The sequence below is a fragment of the Oncorhynchus keta genome, chromosome 2, assembly GCF_023373465.1.
Source record: "Oncorhynchus keta strain PuntledgeMale-10-30-2019 chromosome 2, Oket_V2, whole genome shotgun sequence".
In the NCBI taxonomy this organism is placed as follows: domain Eukaryota; kingdom Metazoa; phylum Chordata; class Actinopteri; order Salmoniformes; family Salmonidae; genus Oncorhynchus; species Oncorhynchus keta.
The window spans coordinates 58,879,991-58,902,618 of record NC_068422.1 but is presented as its reverse complement, the minus strand read 5'-3'; the positions used below and the strand labels follow the sequence as shown (position 1 = coordinate 58,902,618).

The 22,628-nt window shown below is 42.3% G+C and overlaps 1 protein-coding gene across 2 annotated transcripts in view; it reads right to left on the bottom strand.

Annotated features, from left to right (window-relative positions):
- The window catches only part of tspan4a (tetraspanin 4a), a 99,944-nt gene extending 80,274 nt beyond the window's left edge, over window positions 1-19,670 (bottom strand). The window contains exon 1 of one of the 2 annotated variants that reach the window (XM_035734614.2): window positions 19,395-19,670. The gene's annotated coding sequence lies outside the window, so the exon portion shown is untranslated. The remainder of the gene's footprint in view (window positions 1-19,394) is intronic. The other variant, XM_035734604.2, reaches the window with a different exon arrangement.
- Window positions 19,671-22,628: the final 2,958 nt, after the last annotated feature.

Genomic DNA, 22,628 nt, shown 5'->3' with positions numbered 1-22,628 from the left:
CCAAACACAGAAATAGAAAAAGAAAATAGAAAAAGGAACATAGACAACCCACCCAACTCACGCCCTGACCATACTAAAACAAAGACAACAAAAGAACTAAGGTCAGAACGTGACAGTAGAGGATGGATGTATGTGAGACTGACACAGGGACACAAAACTGGGGTTAGGGGAGGTGTTGGCTCATCACAAGTCTAATCCTGCAGCCATTGTCTCCAGAGGAATTAGATGAGATTAGGGGAGAAAATCCCCTTTGAGGACAGGGTGTAAGGATTACAGCACATCATCCATCTATCACACATACACACACTCATAGATCACACACACGCACATTCTGCTTTTACATAGGATTTAATGGTATTTTGCCTATTAAAAAAAATTGGCCAATGTTTATATGACCCCCTTACAAACATGCCCATTTTTACCGCATTCTTGCCGGCATATGCCTTTTATACCTCCCGTGTGCAGCATGCCTCTGACAAGTGGTAGTAGTGGTGCGCAGATGTGGGTGGGCGTTTATTTGAATAAATCCATTGAATATACATCATCAAAAGTAAATCCATTATTCACTTGTTTAGGTGGGTGCTAAGAAACATTATAAGACTAATAAAAATGTATTTTTAAAACAATAGCATGGTATATTTTGAATTGAATTATGTTACGTTCAAATGAATGAAATCAATAGTTAATTATTTTATTCATTAAAACAGACAAGGCACACCTGCCTCGATCACAGTCAACACACATATATTTTGTAGTAAGTATATAATGGAACTTAACAGAATAAAATACAACTTGTGTCATGGGAAGATGTGGGACAGCTTTCATATTTAAAAAAGTGATAAAAAGCCCATGTCTCATCTTTTTCCTAACCACTTTGTTCGGGAGCAGGCATACAGTCTTACATTGAGAGTATCTTCATCATGATACTGATAGAAAATAATAGCAATCCTATTTTCAAAAGCATGTGACCCCCGCGTTAATATTTCAACCTCCGCGGGCTTGTGTCGTTGCCTATATGCGATCGTGCAAAATGAAAGGCCTAAACTTGATTTGGGCTACATTATTGCATGCTGAATGTTTCTGATCAGTGATAGATGAGCAAACGAATAGATGAGCTATACCACATCCACTTGTTTTTTAATTTAACCTTTATTTAACTTGGCAAGTCAGTTAAGAACAAATTGTTATTTACAATGATGGCCTACCCTGGCCAAACCCTAACCCGGACGACAGTGGGCCCGTTGTTCGCCGCGCTACGGGACACCCAATCACAGCTGGTTGTGATACAGCCTGGAATCAAACCAGGGTCTGTAGTGACGCCTATTTCACTGAGTTGCAGTGCCTTAGACCGCTGCGCCACTCGGGAGGCCAACCAGAAACCATTTTTTGCCCAGCCAGAAACCAATTAACCAAATAGCCTACACAGACAGAGATTCAGTGAAACAAACTCACATTGATTGAGTCAAGAGAAGGCCTAAGCTACTAAGCGCCTGAAGAGTAAAAATCATCCACTTGTTAAACTACATAACATGCTGGCAAAATGTTCCAATTGATGAGCCAACTAGACAAGATGATCATGTGCAGCACTCACCTCAACTTAGCTAGCATTTCCCCAGCGTAATTGTGGTAATTGTGGTCCTTCTGTAGCTCAGTTGGTAGAGCATGGCGCTTGTAACGCCAGGGTAGTGGGTTCGATCCCTGGGACCACCCATACGTAGAATGTATGCACACATGACTGTAAGTCGCTTTGGATAAAAGCGTCTGCTAAATGGCATATATTATTGTAGGCTAACCAATATGAAAACGGAGATTCAGTCCCCGCAATGGATCTGTCCCAATCAAAACGGTGCTGAGCTCATCATCTAGTTGACCACACTATTGCTTGGATGACTTCAGTAAGTGAGTTTCAGTAAGCAACAACTTGATACATGCCTTGAATTTCAATAGCCTACTTTATTCCAATATTTTTGCCATTCAGTGATATTTATTCCCACTGCAATTCTTTATGGATCCATCCAGTTGGGGTTAAGAAAACAGTGCATGCTTGGTGGTGGGCTATGCGGTGAGACATGACATGCTTGACAAAGTTTAGAACTGGCAGGAGGATGGTTAACTGGTGCTGCCTAGCAACCACCAAGAGAGAACCATTTAAGAGCATAGTGCGTGCCAATGCCGCCTCAGCATTAAGGCTACGTTTCATACTAAAGGCATGCTTCGGTTCGGCTGGCGCCTAGCAAGTGTGCTCGCAAAGTCCCTTAAAAAGATATTTGCTTGAAAAAACGAAGAAGAAAAAAAAAAAAATTCGGCGATATTTCTGTGTCTATCTTGAGACGCCGTAGCCAGAATAAATCTAGAATAACTCAAGAAATCTGTCATTAATTTTGACGTTTTTGCCAAGGAGATTTTAGTCGCACAATTTTACATCTAACTAAAAGGTTTGGTGAATAATCCCTACTGTTGACGAATCACCAACGTACCTACTTCGGCTTGCCGCGAGACAAAAATAGTGTGCGCACGAACAGCCGGAAAACCCTTGTTGCAGACCAAAACAAACAAAAACATCACATAAAGGTTGTCAATATATATTTATATATATGCACAAACTTTTTCAGATGGGAAGTATTTGGACGCCTTAAGCAGCAGTTTACTGAAATGATTACTAGGTTGTTAGTTCGAAATAAAAGTTTCAGCTTTGATACCGGCAATACACTTCAGACATAAGGAAAAGTTGGCGGTATGGTAAAGTTGGCAGAAAAAAACGTCTCGGTATGAAAGGGATCTTACACAAATGCAGAAAGCCCATTCAGAATGCACCTGGCACACATCTAAGCATGCATACAGCCCCACCCACACCTACACAAGCCACTGGGCTCACTTACATCATGGCGTTACCACAGTATAGCAGGTGAATAACGGCGAAGGGACTGGAATCGCAGTATGAGTAATCTCATCACTAGCTTTCTCTGACAGGTGTTGGCGACAACCAGAGCACTTGATTAAGAGGGAAAGCAAGGAAAGTGGGAAAGTGACAATGGTAAAAGAGAGTGGTAAATGCAGATTAAGACAGAGAGTATTGGGGGCACATGTCAGGTCAGTGGGCAGTTGTGTGTGTGTGTGTGTGTGTGTGTGTGTGTGTGTGTGTGTGTGTGTGTGTGTGTGTGTGTGTGTGTGTGTGTGTGTGTGTGTGTGTGTGTGTGTGTGTGTGTGTGTGTGTGTGTGTGTGTGTGTGTGTGTGTGTACTGTGTGTGTGTGTGTGTGTGTACTGTGTACTGTGCATTACTTCTTCTTTGATTATAACCAAAGCCATTTCCTTCCCAAGGATCATTCCTCATTACCCTCTCCACGTTAGATTGCACTAGATAGTTCAGCAGATACAAACACATTACTGCCTCATATCTGTCTTGCATTCACGTGTAATGGATTCCCGGTTCCCAAGGGTATATAATCATCCACTTAACCTGGCAGTATAAAGAATGAGAACCAATATGCTGTTGTTTGATTATGGTAGCTACCAGCTTAGCAGGCCTTTCCTGGTGCAGACAGTGTTGCTGGTGAGCTAAGGCCAAACAACATGGCCAATGGCATAGGGCTACACTCAGAATATATCAGAATATATCTACCTGGAGCCAAAAAGGGTTCTTCTATTGGGACAACTACAGCACCCTTTAGGTTGTAGATAGGAACTACTCTTAGAAAAAGAAAGGAACTTTCTTTTTCTAAGAATGTAGAATTCAATCAAACTCTCACTGCAGGCGTAGCTCAACTGTGGTAAAGCTGGCCTCATCATAATCAGTGCAAGCTTAGAGACATTGAGTTAAAACTGTTAGTGGGAAATGCAGAGTTCCTCAGAGGTTCTCACCATATAGAATTAATTATCGTAGAAATATAATTAGACATTCTATTGCTGCAGTTCACACCCCCGCTGTGGGAACATAACAGAGTTCCGGTGTCGTAACCCGGACGATCGTGTTTACTAGTTGAAACACCGGCTGGTAAGTAATTAATGTTTGAAATGAATGAATTATATTATAGTCCTCTGCATATGCTCCCCCACATTTCCTAACAGAGTGACTGGTCGAAACACACATCATGTTTGTTTCGCAGTACTGGTCTGATAGAATCCAGCCCTAATTATGTTCACTTCAGTTAGCGAGTGTTTGCAATTTAGCTCGCTTCAAAAAAATATATAACAAAATAGACTAACTCAAAGGAGTCCGAAAAAGTTACTCACAGAAGACAATCAAATACACTTCCCACTGGGCAAAAAACAGGTTGAATTAAAGTGTGTGTGTCCCCCCCCCAAAAAATAAAAGTTAATGTGATGATGTTCAACCAACATGGAAAACTGATTGGATTTGAAAAGAAGCCATCAACATAAGGGATTTAAAAAACAAACAAATGATGTAACTTTTAACCTAAATCCAATGACATGGCGATTTTATTTTGTTAATTTCCCATTGAATTTCCAAATGTAAATCAAAACTAGACATTGAACTGACGTCTGTGCCAAGTGGGTTGGATGTTTAGTTGATGTACTAAAATGTTAATTGAAACAACACCGAAGTTGTTAAGTAGCAAAGAAATTAAGACTAGTTAACAGTGGCGGTATATTCTTACGAATTCTTTCAAGGACAAAAGCCTGTGAGAACATAATTATCAAAATCATAATTTCTGTTGGTGGAGTTAGTGGAGGACTGTTGGCATGGAGAAAGAGGATGCTAATTAGTCGACTCACACAGAGCCGTAATAATAATAATAAACAATAGGAAAACAATCAAATAGAAAGAACAGTAATATAGAGAGATAAGCACTCCAACAGATTGTGGCCCACTCCTCCACACATCTTTTCCAATAAACATATAGTACCATTTCAGTCATGTTGTCTTTACCCGTATAAAAAAAAAATGATGCACGTATGACTGTACGTCTCTTTGGATAAAAGCATCTGCTAAATGGTATATATTTTTATGTGATATAAAAGAGTACGATTCAGTTTGAAATAATACAAAAGAAAGTGGTGAGTCCAACATTGATCTTCCCTCTTTGCAAGGCAGGTCTATAGCATATCTTCACAGCCTGAGTTGCGTTAAAAACCCCTCTTTTTTTCAATTTTTGACTAAAATGACATCCCCAAATCTTACTGCCTGTAGCTCAGAACCTGAAGCAAGGATATGCATATTCTTGATACCATTTGAAAGGAAACACTTTGAAGTTTGTGGAAATGTGACATTAATGTAGGAGAATATAACGCATTAGATCTGGTAAAAGATCAACTCAGCAAAAAAAGAAACGTCCCTTTTTCAGGACCCTGTCTTTCAAAGATAATTCGTAAAAAAATCCAAATAACTTCACAGATCTTCATTGTAAAGGATTTTAACACTGTTTCCCATGCTTGTTCAAATAACCACAAACTACGAATGAACATGCACCTGAGGAAAGGTCGTTAAGACACTAACAGCTTACAGATGGTAGGCAATTAAGGTCACAGTTATGAAAACTTAGACCTCGTTAGTGTCCTTTCTACTGATTCTGAAAAACACCAAAAGAAAAATGCCCAGGGTCCCTGCTCATCTGCTTGAACATGCCTTAGGCATGCTGCAAGGAGGCAGATGTGACCAGGGCAATAAAGTGCAATGTCCATACTGTGAGACACCTAATACCCTGACTACAGCGACGCGAGCGTTGAAAAATCTATTTAGAAATCTATATTATTCAATTATTGCACCCACACTGCTCGCGTGCGCCAACGAGCGTCTGCGTTGCCAAGGGTTCAAATGGAAGTCAGTTCTATTTGTGACGCAGATCATGCTGCAAGTCCTGCCTCTCTCATCTCCTCATTGGTTTATAGGAGCAGGTACCCACGTGCCATTTCCTCATTGGTTATACCCACGTGGGTGACTGAAAGACGAACGAGGTCGGTGGCGGTAATGCACCTAATTTATGAAAGTTGCCAATCGCAATATAAAGTCCAGAGAGGCCTGGAAGGAGGAGAGATGACTAGAAATGGTTCAGTTGTGTGTGGATTAATTGTCAAAGTGTGCATTTCAGGTAAAATAAAAACTCAATGTTTATATCTCAGGACAAATTAGCTAGCAACAGCAAGATAGCTAAATAGGACAAATTAGCTAGCAAGTGCAAGCTAGCTAGCTAATGTGCCAAAAATGTAAAATGCTTTTCGACCGGTTCCCAAATTAATGTAATTGGTTCAGAGTTTTGTCTGTTTTGATATTTTAACCTGCGTGACATGAACGCGTTTGGTGTGGGGGGGACAAAATCCATTTATGCACGATGGCGCACATGCGCAGTCGGTTTGGGTTCCGTGTAAGACAGCGCTACAGGGAGACAAGATGGACAACTGATCGTCCTCGCAGTGGCAGGCCATGTGTAACAACACCTGCACAGGATCGGTACATCCGAACATCACACCTGCGGGACAGATACAGGATGGCAACAACAACTGCCCGAGTTACACCAGGAACGCACAATCCCTTCATCAGTGCTCAGACTGTCCGCAATAGGCTGAGAGAGGCTGGACTGAAGGCTTGTAGGCCTGTTGTAAGGCAGATCCACACCAGACATCACCGGCAATGTCGCCTATGGGCAGAAACCCACCATCACTGGACCAGATAGGGCTGGCAAAAAGTGCTCTTCACTGACGAGTCGCGGTTTTGTCTCACCAGGGGTGATGGTCGGATTCGCGTTTATCGTCGAAGGAATGAGCGTTACACCGAGGCCTGTACTCTGGAGCAGGATCGATATGGAGTTGGAGGGTCCGTCGTGGTCTGAGGCAGTGTGTCACAGCATCATCGGACTGAGCTTGTTGTCATTGCAGACAATCTCAATGCTGTGCGTGACAGGGAAGACATCCTCCTCCCTCATGTGGTACCCTTCCTGCAGGCTCATCCTGACATGACCCTCCAGCATGACAATGCCACCAGCCATGCTGCTCGTTCTGTGTGTGATTTCCTGCAAGACAGGAATGTCATTCTTCTGCCATGGCCAGCAAAGAGCTCAATCCCATTGAGCACGTCTGGGGCCTGTTGGACCGGAGGGTGAGGGCTAGGGCCATTCCCCCCCAGAAATGTCCGGGAACTTGCAGGTGCCTTGGTGGAAGAGTGGGGTAACATCTCACAGCAAGAACTGGAAAATCTGGTACAGTCCATGAGGAGGAGATGCACTGCAGGACGTAATGCAACTGGTGGCCACACCAGATACTGACTGTTACTTTTGATTTTGACCCCCCTTTGTTCAGGGACACATTATTCAATTTCTGTTAGTCACATGCCTTTGGAACTTGTTCAGTTTATGTCTCAGTTGTTGAATCTTGTTATGTTCATACAAATATTTACACTGGTTAAGTTTGCTGAATATAAATGCAGTTGACAGGGAGAGGACATTTCTTTTTTTGCTGAGTTTACAAAGAAAGAAACGTGTTTTTTTTGTCTATCATATTTGAAATGCAAGAGAAAGGCCAAAATGTAATTTTCCAGGTTAGGCGCAATTTAGATTTTGGCAACTAGATGACAGCAGTGTATGTGCACAGTTTAAGACTGATCCAATGAACCATTGCATTTCTGTTCAAAATGTTGTATCAAAACTGCCCAAATGTGCCTAATTGGTTTATTAATACATTTTCAAGTTCATAACTGTGCACTCTCCTCAAACAATAGCATGGTATTATTTCACTGCAATAGATACTGTAAATTGGACAGTGCAGTTAGATTAACAAGAATTTAAGCTTTCTGCCCATATCAGATATGTCTATGTCCTGGGAAATGTTCTTGTTACTTAAAACCACGGTTGAACTAACGTAGGCTAATGTGATAAGCATGAGGTTGTAAGTAACAAGAACATTTCCCAGGACATAGCTGTCCAACATGACTCCAAACCAAAGATGTTAAACAGTAGGCCTACACAACAGTGGTGGCTGGGAGAGGTGGGGAGGATGGACAACTTATTTCATCGGCAGACAATTTGCTCCAACAGAATGTTGATAGTCTTAATATGTAATACATCCCAATTGGCTTATTTGTCTCAGGTCGGTCTATTTTTTTCTTTTCTGCATATCTATCTGACTTAGGCTAATGTTCTGGTGACTGGTGAAAAGAAATAGCAGGAAAGAAAACTGGAGCACATATGGAAATGAAAGGAGGTAAGAAAAGAGGGGGAGTGTAGAGTAGAACACCTATTTATGTTTGGGGAATGAGATCGACAGAGGGTAATTGTGGGACAAGGGAACCAACTCCAGTAGTTGATGTAATGATAAAAAGGGCCAAACACTAAATAACTACCAAACACACAATCCCTCAGACTATTTCATTCACACACACTACCATGATGTTTCTTGACAATGTTTAGATGAGGTGAGACACACTTCTGTTTGACTATCTTTCCCAATGGTGGTCAATTTAAACCCTGCACGCTCACAGAAATGTTACACTATATCCCGACAGTGTCAAACCTGCTGATGCAGTAAGTCCTTTGTGGCCTCATTCCGCTTTTAAATCAAAGTAGCCATAACACCACTGTCACCCAGGAAGTAAACAATGCCAGAGTGAGCACAAAATATATGTGTATAAATAACGTCCCCTGCCTCCCTCTCCAAGCATAGGAACGCTTGACAGCCGGCATGTCATTATCCCTAATTGCATCTTCACTCTCTCCAAAGACACCAGGAAGAGTAATTCAACTGCACAAAAAACAATGAGAGTCAGTCAACTACTGCAGATTAACAATATCGAATCAGGCTAATCTATTAAAATGTTCAGAAAACAATTGAGAACACATATACTGTAAGATGGACGGACGGACGGACAGACAGAGAGGTACTGAGAAAGAGAGAGAGTTACTGAGAAAGAGAGAGAGGGACTGAGAAAGAGAGAGGTACAGAGAAAGAGAGAGAGGTACAGAGAAAGAGGTACAGAGAAAGAGAGAGAGGTACAGAGAAAGAGAGAGAGGTACAGAGAAAGAGGTACCGAGAATGAGAGAGAGGTACCGAGAATGAGAGAGGTCCTGAGAAGAGGAGAGAGAGGGAGAGAGAGAGAGAGGTACCGAGAAGGAGAGAGAGGTACCGAGAAGGAGAGAGAGGTACCGAGAAGGAGAGAGAGGTACCGAGAAGGAGAGAGAGGTACCGAGAAGGAGAGAGAGGTACAGAGAAGGAGAGAGAGGTACCGAGAAGGAGAGAGAGGTACAGAGAAGGAGAGAGAGGTACAGAGAAGGAGAGAGAGGTCCTGAGAAGAGGAGAGAGAGAGAGGTCCTGAGAAGAGGAGAGAGAGAGAGAGAGAGAGAGAGAGAAGGAGAGAGAGGTACCGAGAAGGAGAGAGAGGTACCGAGAAGGAGAGAGAGGTACAGAGAAGGAGAGAGGTACAGAGAAGGAGAGAGGTACAGAGAAGGAGAGAGGTACAGAGAAGGAGAGAGAGGTACAGAGAAGGAGAGAGAGGGCCTGAGAAGAGGAGAGAGAGAGAGAGAGAGGTCCTGAGAAGAGGAGAGAGAGAGGTCCTGAGAAGAGGAGAGAGAGAGGTCCTGAGAAGAGGAGAGAGAGAGAAGAGGTAGAGAAGGAGAGAGAGGTACCGAGAAGGAGAGAGAGGTACCGAGAAGGAGAGAGGTACCGAGAAGGAGAGAGGTACCGAGAAGGAGAGAGGGGTACCGAGAAGGAGAGAGAGGTACCGAGAAGGAGAGAGGTACCGAGAAGGAGAGAGAGGTACAGAGAAGGAGAGAGAGGTACAGAGAAGGAGAGAGAGAGAGAGGTCCTGAGAAGAGAGAGAGAGAGAGAGGTCCTGAGAAGAGGAGAGAGAGAGAGGTCCTGAGAAGAGGAGAGAGAGAGAGGTCCTGAGAAGAGGAGAGAGAGAGAGGTCCTGAGAAGAGGAGAGAGAGAGAGGTCCTGAGAAGAGGAGAGAGAGAGAGGTCCTGAGAAGAGGAGAGAGGTCCTGAGAAGAGGAGAGAGGTCCTGAGAAGAGGAGAGAGAGAGAGAGAGAGAGAGAGAGAGAGAGAGAGAGAGAGAGAGAGAAGGGTACTGAGAAGGAGGGAGAGAGGTACTGAGAAGGAGAGCGAGAGAGCAGGAGAGGTACTGAGAGTAAGAGGTAGACAGAGAGAGCAGGAGAGGTACTGAGAGTAAGAGGTAGACAGAGAGAGCAGGAGAGGTACTGAGAGTAAGAGGTAGACAGAGAGAGCAGGGGAGGTACTGAGAGTAAGAGGTAGATAGAGAGAGTCCGAGTAGGAGAGAGAGACTTTGCCCTGGGACTCTGATCAGGCTCAATATTTTTTCAAAAACAAAGGGAATACTTGATCTAGGAAAATCTATGGCTGTGTGAACCGTGTCGCAAACTTTACCCAGAATGTATTTTCGAAAGAAAGCTCCAGCTTTCAGCTTCAGCATCAACACACTCTTCCCGATTTCCAACAGATTTGTTGCCATGGCAACTAAACCCAGAGCTGAGCAAGTAAAACAGCACCTTGTGAACTTTTCAATGAGGGAGCGAGTCACTGTGGACTGTGGTGTGGGGGACCATGCATGCTAATGATATAATGGAGGACCTTGTTAGGGGTGAAACTAATAGAAGCAAACACATTTACAGAAGTTTCCATTTGGTTGATTTGATTTGTTGCGTTTAGTGTACTTACTTGTTCCAACCATGGATCTCTATTTGCCTCAATGAAGACAGCAAATCACCATCGAGCAACTCTTCGCAAGATGAAACACCCATCCATGACGGGTGATCTGCATGTACCCTACATAGAGTCCGGTGTGGCTCAGTCGGAAAAGCGCGGCACTTGCTGAGTTGTGATCGTCGGTTTGGTTCCCACTGAGGCCACCCATATGAAAATGTAGACATTATGTCTATAAGTCACTTTGGATAAAAGTGTCTGGTAATTGGCATATGCTGTATTTCACTTTCAATGCATTTGCAAATAATGTCTAAAAACTTGTTTTCACATTGTCATTATTACTTATTTATTTATTTTACCAGGCAAGTCAGTTAAGAACAAATTCTTATTTTCAATGACGGCCTAGGAACAGTGGGTTAACTGCCTGTTCAGGGGCAGAACGACAGATTTGTACCTTGTCAGCTCGGGGGATTCGAACTTGCAACCTTTCGGTTACTAGTCCAACACTCTAACCACTAGGCTACCCTGCCGCCCATTAGTGGGATTCTGTGTGTAGATAGATGAGGAAAAAAATCTAGTTCATTAATTTTGTATTGAGGCTGTAAAACAACAACGTGGAATAAGTCTAGGGGTGTGAATACTTTCTGAAGGCACTGTATACCTCACATGCGACCTACGAGCTGACAAGGTAACAACAAAATAAATGTTGTTCTGCCTCTGAACAAGGCAGTTAACCCACTATTCCTAGGCCGTCATTGTCAATAAGAATTTGTTCTTAACTGACTTGCCTAGTTAAGTAAAATAAAACATTTTAAATTATAAGACTATGTAATGTGTATGTCATCAAAGTCTAGTAAACTGAATAGCTGACCAAATTTAACATTCTAGAAAAAACGTGTGCAATCAAGTATTATGCGTTTAGCTGACTAAGATCAAGGAATGGTCATGAGAAACGAATATCAAAGCAAGTATTTTAACTTTGCAAAAATGAATGGATTCACATAAAAGGCATAACGCTTAAGCTACAAGGCAATACTGACATTAACAAAACATAATTATAGGCATTTTACAGTGCATTTGGATAGTATTCAGACCCCTTGACTTTTTCCACATTTTGTTACACTACAGCCTTATTCTAAAATGGATTCAATTGTTGTTGTTTTTCGCCCTCATCAATCTACACACAATACCTCATAATGGCAAAGCGAAAACAGGTTTGCAGACATTTTTGCAAAAAATATAAATATAATATCACATTTTACATATGTATTCAGACCCTTTACTCAGTACTTTGTTGAAGCACCTTTGGCAGCAATTACAGCGCCGATTCTTCCTGGGTATGACGCTAAAAGCTTGGCACACCTGTATTTGGTGAATTTCTCCCATTCTTCTCAGTAGATCCTCTCGAGCTCTGTCAAGTTGGTTGGGGAGCGTCGCTGCACAGCTATTTCCAGGTCTCTCCAGAGATGTTCGATCGCGTTCAAGTCCGGGCTCTGGCTGGGCCACTCAAACACATTCAGAGACTTCCCTCCGAGGCCACTCCTGCATTGACTTGGCTGTGTGCTTAGGGTGATTGGCCTGTTGGAAGGTGAACATTTGCCCCAGTCTGAGGTCCTGAGTGCTCTGGAGCAGGTTTTTATCAAGGATCTTTCTGTACTTTGCTCCGTTCATCTTTCCCTTGATTCTGACTAGTCTCCCAGTCCCTGCCGCTGAAAAACATCTCCACAGCATGATGCTGCCACCACCATGCTTCACCGTAGGGATGGTGCCAGGTTTCCTTCAGACGTGAAGCTTGACATTCAGGCAAAAGAGTTGACAGGCAGAGAATCTTAATTCTCATGGTCAGAGTCCTTTAGGTGCCTTTTGGCAAACTCCAAGTGGGCTGTCATGTGCCGTTTACTGAGGAGTGGCTTCCGTCTGGCCATTCTACCATAAAGGCATGATTGGTGGAGTGCTGCAGAGGTGGTTGTCCTTCTGGAAGGTTCTCCCATCTGCACAGAGGAACTCTGGAGCTCTGTCAGAGTGACCATCGGGTTCTTGGTCACCTCCCTGACCAAGGCCCTTGTGTGTGCCTTTCCAAATCATGTCCAATCAATTGAATTTACCACAGGTGGACTCCAATCATGTTGTAGAAACATCTTAAGGATGATCAACAGAAATAGATGCACCTGAGCTCAATTTTGAGTCTAATAGCAAAAGGTCTGAATGCTTATGTAAATAAGGTATTTATTTTTTATGCATTTGAAAAAATTGATAACCTGTTTTCGCTTTGTCATTATGGGGTACATTATGGTGATCAACGAGGATTTTTAAAATGTAATCGATTTTAGAATAAGGCTGTAACGTAACAACATGTGGAAAAAGTCAAGAGGTCTGAATACTTTCCAAATGCACTGTAGATCTTAAGGTTAACTGACAAGACAAAGCATGAACAAAGAGATGCCCACTAGGCCAGAGGCCTAGGAAATTAGAATTGATCATACAACCTTCCTCCGTGGACTAGATATAGTATAAGAGACAGAACAAAGGTGTTTAATTCCATTGGTAACATCTGAAGGTCAAACGATGTATAACATCTGAAGGCCAATCAAACGATACCAAGTTTACAGTAACCTGAACACCCACAGGGTGTCACAGCATGTAAAGGCTTGTGTGGCGGGATGAGACCAACGTAAATAAGACAGAATTCCCGAGAAGACAATAAAATCCCTTTGTATAGAGTCATTTAGAGTTCCAATCGGTACAGATACAAGTTACCATAGAGATCCTACATCCATATAGGACGGCATAAAGGTTATCCTCAGAGGAGAAGTTTAGATAGATTCCAGACATGGCTGCTGTAGAATTATTATATCACATTAAAATCGGTCCTCTGGATACTGTAGAGAGAGATATATATTTTTGCCCTTTCGAGGGGGGAAGGGCTGACTGATCCTTGGGAATTGTCCGTTGTGTCTTCCTTGTGCGCCTGGGCCATTTGGAATTCAGCCCCAGATGACAGACAGCACATACTGTATCTCATTTACATAAGTATTCACACCCCTTTGCTATGGCACTCCAAATTGAGCTCAGGTGCATCCAATTTCCTTTGATCATCCTTGAGATGTCACTACATCTTGATAGGAGTCCACTTGTGGCCAATTCAATTGTTTGGACATGATTTAGAAAAAAACACACACCTGTCTATAGGGTCCCACAGTTGACAGTGCATGTCAGAGCAGAAACTGTACCACGAAGTCCAAGGAACTGTCCGTAGATCTCTGAGATGAGACATATATCTGAGGTATGGTATAAAACAATGTATAGTGTTAAAAGTTTCCAAGAGCACAGGGGTCTCCATCATTGGGAAATGGACAAAGTATGGATCTACCCAGACTCTGACTAGAGCTGGCCATCCAACCAAACTGAGCAACCAGGCAAGAAGGACCTTGGTCAGGGAGGTGACCAAGAACCCAATGGTCACTCTGCCAGAACAACAGAGTTCCTTGGCTGAGATGGAGAATCTGCCAGACAGAGAACAGTCTCTACAGCACTTCACCAATCTGGGCTTTATGGGAGAGTGGCTATACGGAAGCCACTCCTGAGAAAAAGGCACATGACAGCATACCTGGAGTTTACTAAAAGGCAAGTGAAATCCTCTGAGAACACAAGGCAAAATACTCTGTGGTCTGATGAGACAAAAATGTAACTCTTTGGCCTGAATGCAAAGTGCTATGTCTGGAGAAAACCAGGCACAGCTCATCACCCGTCTAACACTGTCCCTACCGTGAAGTGTGGTGGTGGCAGCATCATCATGCTATGGGGATGCTTTTCAGCGGCAGGGACTGTGAGACTGGTAAGGATAGAGGGAACAATGAATGGTGCCAAATACAGGCAAGTTATTGATAAGAACCTGCTTCAGAGTGCAAAGATGTGTGTTCCAACAGGACAATGACCCCAAGCATACAGCCAAAGCAATGCTGGAATGACTTCAAAACATGAATGTAAAATCCCTTGATTGGCCCAGCCAAAGCCCAGACTTGAATCCCATTGAAAATCTGTGGAAAGACTTGAAGATTGCTGTTCACCGCAGCTCCCCACTTAATTTAACAGATCTTAAGAAAATCTGCTTGGAAATATGGGAGAAAATCCCCCAATCTAGATGTGCAAGTCTGATACAGACATTCCCATAATGACTCAAAGCTGTAATCATCTAAATGGTGCTTCTACAATAAAAATAATTCTGATTGGCGGGCCTGGCTACCAAGTGGTTGGGCCTATACCCTCACAGGCCCACCCATGGCTGTGCCCCTGCACAGTCATGTGAAATCTATAGATTAGGGCCTAATGAATTTATTTCAATTGACTGATTTCCTTCCATGAACTGTAACTCAGCAAAAATCTTTGAAATTGTTGCATGTTGTGTTTATATTTTTGTTCACTACAATATGCTTAAATGCGAATGACGTGCGACAGACACTGGGAGCTAATTGAGGATATAATTGCATCAAACACTCTGAACTGGAATGGATATTTGTTCAATGAGGAAGTGTCATATTAGCTGCACTGTGACCCTTCAGCTCTATTTATAATACTTGCAAACTGGAGGAGAGCAGTGGGGAGGATGAGGTGAAAAGGGGAGTGGAAAATGAGTCTTTTAAAAAGGACTTATTTGCAATAAATAGATAATGCGGCAACCATGTCGCTAAATCTAGCACTCTGCGGCCTGCTGACTATCAAGAGCAGGCTCTTCAACAAAGTGCTTGTGGATTGTGCTGACATGCATGAGGTCCCTGGTTCAAGTCCAGCTCCTGGCTCTATCCCCCAAATTCACAACAGCGTGCTAAGCTTTTTTTTTAGTGTTATAATACTTAATGTCATACAGTAAAGAGCTTTTTTGCTCATTAAAAGGCGCTATACAATATAGCATAAGAGCATTATCAGAGTATACACCAGGCACACACAACACCACCTGATCAAACCGATCGGATCTGCAAGAAAGCTCCTCAGTCAGCTGATTACACATTCATGTGTGACAGAGTTTTACCATCGGAGTATTGAGTTGTGGACTGAATGAAGCCGCCATCTTTACAAGCACTCAATCTCACTACTATGCCAGATTACGGGGTATCAAGCTAAACTCTTGATACCCTGTCACTCTCCAGAGGTCTAAATAGCCCCATGTAAACCATCAAAATATTAATGAGCCTTCTATTGCAAAGTGTACTCATTTTGAGGGAACTTCCCACAGAATGATTGGCAAAAAAAAAAACATTCATTCGTGACATTCTGGACAACAGCGTTTGAAATGCAGCAAAGAGTAAATCAATGTAGTCTCACTGAAATACAAAATAAATATAATTGAAAATGAGAGAGAGAGAGAGAGAGAGCATAAAAGAAGAGAGACTGAGCAAGAGACAGATGCTGTCATTGTTGCCCAAATGTTTATTGATGTGTAAAGGGTGTGTTGGTGAGACTGTTGGTGAGACTGAGAGGGAGGAAGAGTGTGTGGTTGAGGCATTACACTCCACTTAACGTCAGCACTCTCCCACACAATAGGAAACAAACAAAAGACACTTCAAAATAGGTCCAGCATGGCCTTGATCACATCGGCATCTGATCTCACAACCAACCTGACAAGAGGCACAATGGTACATTTTGTGAAGTGTGTGTGTGCAGTACAGTGCCTGTCTAGTACTAGTTGTACATTTCCCTCTCCCTTTAGAAGGCAGCACCTGTATGTACAAATGTTTCTTTCCACTTAAAAGGACTTATCTGTGCATTGTCCAGGAACACACACACACACACACACACACACACACACACACACACACCTTTAGCCTAGTGGTTAGAGTTTTGGGGCAGTAACCAAAAGGTTGCTGGTTCAAATCCCCGAGGTGAAACATCTGAAAAAGCCCCCCCGCACATCTCCAATTCAGAGGGGTTGGGTTAAAGAGGGGTTGGGTTAAAAGCAGAAGCCGAGTTTCAGTTGGACCTCGTGTGCAACTGATGATACAAAACATGCATTATTTATTATGACCTCTTTCTCCCTCTCTTTTACACACATACACACTCCTACTATACAGAGTTGGGTTGGCATGTTCACCCTCAGTGGAGCCAGTGTTTGTGATAATTATCCTGACCCGAATGTTGGCACACCAAGAGGGAGCTACAAGTCGCCCACAAAACTCTGAAGGACAAAAACAACACCAGCTGCAGGAGCATAACGTAAACACTCCCTCTACTTTCTCCACCCCCCCTCCCCTTTTTTTTAATCGTTCCTGTTAAAAACTGATTTTCAAATACTTTTTTAAAACCTTGGCCTTGTTAGGGAACACAACAGGAGAAAAAAAAAACATGGCTAAATAGAAAAGGCCAAAACTTGGGGTATGCGTGTTCCATTTGCTCTCGGCTCGTGCAAGTCAACGTAAACAGTGGGCTACAGCCAACTGAGAAGTCAGAGTTCATCAGTTCACCCACGTTGGCCGGTTGAAGCGTGGGAGCGCATATGGAGGAGGCGGTGTCTGTGCCCTCACTACGTATACTAAGCTCGGCATTGTCATAACACCGACACGTTCTTAAGCATTTTGCTGCAATATACAACATCAACAACAAGACTTCCATTGATTTGAATGACAAGTCAGTTTGATGGTCCTCAGTTGGTTGGTCAAAACACACAGTGCATTCGGAAAGTATTCAGACCCCTTGACATTTTAGACATTTTGTTACATTACCGACTTATTCTAAAATTGATTACATTGTTTTTTTTCCCCCTCATCAATCTACACACAATACCCCATAATGACAAAGCAAAAAAAAACTGTTTTTAGACATTTTTGTACTTTGTTGGCAATGATTACAGTATTCTAGGGTATAATGATACAAGCTTGCCACACCTGTATGTGGGGAATATTTCCCACATATTTCCTGTTGGAAGGTGAACCTTCACCCCAGTCTGAGGTCCTGAGCACTCTGGAGCAGGTTTTCATCATGGATCTTTCTGTACTTTGTTCCGTTCATCTTTCCCTCAATTCTGTCTAGTCTCCCAGTCCCTGCAGCTGAAAAACATCCCCACAGCATGATGCTGCCACCTCTACGCTTCACCGTAGGGATGGTGCCAGGTTTCCTCCAAACGTGACGCTTGGCATTCCAAGCGGGCTGTCATGTGCCTTTTACTGAAGAGTGGCTTCAGTCTGGTCAACATAAAGGCCTGATTGGTGGAGTGCTGCAGAGATGGTTGTTCTACTGGAAGGTTCTCCCATCTCCACAGAGGAACTCTGGAGCTCTGTCAGAGTGACCATCGAGTTCTTGGTCACCTCCCTAACCAAGGCCCTTCTCCCCCGATTGCTCAGTTTGACAGATGGCCAACTCTAGAACGCGTCTTGGTGGTTCCAAACTTCTTCCATTTAAAAATGATGGAGGCCACTGTGTTCTTCGGGACCTTCAATGCTGCAGAAATGTTTTGGTACCCTTCCCCAGATCTGTGCCTTGACAAAATCCTGTCTCAGAGCTCTATGGACAATTCATTCGACCTCATGGCTTGGTTTTTGCTCTGACATGCACTGTCGACTGTGGGACCTTATATAGACAGGTGTGTGTCTTTCCAAATCATGTCCAATCAATTGAATTTACCACAGGTGGACTCCAATCAAGTTGTAGGAACATCTCAAGGATGATCAATGGAAACAGGATGCACCTGACCTCATTTTAGAGTCTCATAGCAAAGGGTCTGAATACTTATGTAAATAAGGTATCTGTTGTTTTGTTTTTTATATACATTTGAAAACGTTTCTAGATATCTGTTTTCACTTTGTCATTATGGGGTACAGTGGGTAGATTGATGAGGACATATATACATATATATATATTAGAATAAGGCTGTAACTTAACAAGATGTGAAAAAAATCAAGGGGTCTGAATACTTTCCGAATGCACTGTAGAAAATTGAAGTTAAGACATTTGTAATAGAAAAAAATCCAAAGTTCCTATACCAGCCTGTAAGACCACATAAAGTATTCTTGTCCTATGATGAAATTGTACTGTAGGGCTGATCAGCCTGGCTTTATCTGTGGGTATGAGTTGGGCAGTCAGTGGGGCTCAATGTTCCTCTTCCAAAAGAAGGGAAGCCAATACAAGGGAGGTGACAGCTCCAGGAATGCTTGGAATTTTAAAATGTTATTCTCTAGGGAAAGTTTATTTCTGTATTTTATCCTGAACCAGGGGAATGTTTCTCTCTAACACCCATTCTTGTTCCTCACTCCACAGCTACACACTGTATATTATAGCCTCATTATTGTAATTTTATTGGCTTTTTTTTTTTTTTTTTTTTGCTAAATATTTTCTTAAAACTGCACTGTTGGTTAAGGGCTTGTAAGTAAGCATTTTACTGTAAGGTCTACACTTGTTGTATACAGCACATGTGACTAAAAACAAAACCTGAGATAAATTTGAATCATCACGTGGTTGCTATGGGATTGGATAAATATTGACTTAGTAAATTAGTAGCCTTTGTGAAGGAAAGATACCACTATAATGCTAACTCTCCTAAGGGATATTTGTGTGATTTTGGAGATGTTGCCATGATGATAAGAAATTGCTTGTTGCCATGCCCATGTATCCAAAACACTTCCCAAAAAGTATTAAAGTTGCAGTCATAATAATAAATAGTTATTATCTGTGTGTGTGTGTGTCAGAAAATATAAAATTAACATTGTTTGCCCAGCACATTAGCATCAATTAGTATGTTAGCTAGGTCTGTAATCTGGGAATTGGCTGAAAATAGCAATATTGCCAGGGAAATGTAGGCTTACCTCTCTCTATCTTTTCTCGTCAAGAATGGTCCTCCCTGTAGGATACTCGGTGAGTAGCCTAACTTTCAGTCTCTCCCTCTCTCTAGTTGTCTCTCTTGTGGGTGAGGTTCCCGTTGTAAAACTAGAACCGCTTTAAAATATATCAGTACTGTAGAAATAGGAGCTTACACATTTGAATCCCCATTGGGCGAACACGTTTCTTTAACTCCGCAATGGTGATAGGCTACATTTCAATCAGTTTACATTGCGCTCCTTCTCCAGTACAGAAGGTGGCGGTAACACCATTTCTGTTTCCCTGTTTTACTCTGTGGTTTTAGACTCAGTTCCAGGAAGTGTTGATTAACGTCATGGTAGCAACACTAGCTGGATCACCATTAATACCTCCGGTTTTCAAATTTAGCCTCCAAAATAAAAGTACGCTGTAAACGCTATGTGTATGCTGTAGCATCCCATTGGTTCCTGAAATTAACGCCACACCTAAGTGCACCACATTGGTTCCTGTATGAACACACCCGTATCCCCCGTACGCCTCGATCACACCGACAGGGTTTCACATTTTGGATACACCAGAAATACATTCATTTCTGATGGAACTCTGCGTTTGCCTTGCGTCGTTGCTTTGCAGAGGCAGTTGCAATGCGTTCTCTGTGGTGCGTACGTTGGATTTATCGAACATATGTGTCGAACTGTATGTGAACACAGAAATGGTAGCAGAAGGTGAATGTTGAACTTTTGTTGCACATAACACGATGATGCCGTGTAGCATTTTGTGCCATCACACTGTAGGTGTGATCACGGCATACTAAAAGCCTACTGGTAAAATAAAATCTGCAATTCATATTTTTTTTAATAATCATTATTTGCGTTGTATGATTCTTGTTTATTGACTGGTGCTGTTGTTAAAGGATGCGATTTTGAAATGTCATGTTTATGAAAAGTCTTACTGTATATTTGTTGTATTGCACAAACCAATTGCACTGTACAGGAAAAACAATAGATTATGTGTCTATGAAACTCGGGTCCAGTCTACTCACTAGAGTCCCTAGAATACAAATCAGATGAGTTTGAACAAAAAAAACTAGGTCATAGGAAGTGTTGCTGGGCTTTTACTGTGGTCAAATGAGGTGCCTGGACAGTATATGGTACAAATATAGCACTGTACATGAAAAACTATTCTTTGTGCCGATGTAAAAAAGTGTGGTGGGGAATACTCAGTAGGGTTTGTAGAATCTATATATATATATGGTTCATTTGCAATAATAATATGAGGTGTTGCTGGCCTTTCACTCCACCCATTATATTATCCACAATGCAAATCACCTCAGTGGTGGTCGGTGCCGTTTAAAATGAGTGAGGATGATTTTTTTTTTATGAGCATGGCCTTATTTCTATCACAGCATATTGGATAACTGTCGTTCATTTGCCCAGCTCAATGTAACATTGATAGGTTTAGGCTACCCATCAGGAGGTTGCTACAACCTAGCCCATGAATGAAAGTTTACAACGTAGGTAGACGTGTCGAAAGAATTTTGAGTAATCAAAGTACCACCTTGCACACTCTTGCCTGCATCTAGCTGATTTAGGGTGCAATCATTAGTCCAACAGTCACAAATCAGAGTTTCTATTGGCAGTAGAGGTGCGTGGGTAAAATCACTGGGGAAGTCAGTGACCTATGTGTTGTTATACTTGTGTTGTTTGCTCTATAACCTGTTAGCTCATATGCCTTGCGACCGTGATATATATTATAGGCCTAAATCAGAGACAATAAGAAGACACAGTGGCAGAATAAAAGAATAAATAAACTTTGTTTTTATCACAAAACCAGATAGCAACCTCTTTCCAGTGAAATCCACAAAGCATATTGCACGTACAGTAACGGACGGGTACATGAGCTACAGCATGGTCAAGCAAGTTCATGTGTTTGACATTTTCGGACCACTAAACAACTATTGACATTGAACCACAGAGAGTTACAGCAAGTCGCAAAGGAAACAGGAGCTGCCTCCACTATTCCAGCACCATTTCAACATCATCAAATAAATCACCGACGCTTAGTCTAATACAGTGACAACAAAAAAGATACCAAAAACAATTTAGTCCAATCAACGTAAGCTAAATATGATGTTGCTGTCCATGGTTCTGATTTCTCTGTGTGTGTGTGTGTGTGTGTGTGTGTGTGTGTGTGTGTGTGTGTGTGTGTGTGTGTATGCGTGTATGCACGTTCACGCAAGTAGAAAACATGTTGACTCACCCTACTTGTACAGAAAAGCCAATGCCATCCTCCTCTCTTTAATGTTGACGAAACGTCCTACCACTGTCACACAGTACACACTTTTCTTTTTTGTTGTCCTAGGCTACCGGGCTAAAATGCTTGCTCGCTAGACTAACTTCAATTCATGGGCAAAGTTAGCAAGTTAACTCTAGCCTTCTACATCTAGCTACATATTGAACTTCCATCCACTCAGGCCAGGGGCACAGCAATGTATGAATTAATGGTTGGATCAGAATCGAAATTATAATCGTTGGCCAGTACGGAGAATTAAGTAAAACCACAAGTCCAAATCCCTATTTCCATCCATGGCTAATTTTGGAAAATGACATTTTTAGCTAGCTGGGTATCTAGCCCTCGGAGGACAAAAACACAACGAGATGCAACAATTCAAGTGTTTCTGTAAATTACATATGTTCTCAATGGGATTTGATAGGATTCCAACTGGCTTCACTTGTCACTTTTTTTTGTGCTCCAGGACCATTCACAATTGCGCTCGCTTAGTTTAGCTCAAAGCCGATTGGCTAATTTTATACTTTTATTGTCAAGGGACGCCAGATGCTAGCTGGCTTCTCTTGCCTTCAATGTTACCGGCGGCAACAATGTCATACTCGTTTGGACCAGACAGCATCAGATACATGGCCTACACGTAGAGACAGAGGGCGCTGTTTCGCTCGCTTATAGGCCTTCTCCTGTGAGATGCATTCAGCCTCTTGCAAATTGAAGAAAAATTATGAAACACAGAGAGACGAACGATACATATTTTTTATATATATATTTTTTTATTGGTCAATTTTGGGTGGAAGCCTGGCTTCCCTTGGCATCTATGAATTTGCGTCCGTTTCAGAAATGTTTTTCAACATAATCGGTAGAATGAATACATCCCTGATCACACACACACAGTTAATTGTCATAGCAACCACATAAAAACAGCATGATCACTTTCCTTGTTGTATATATAATTC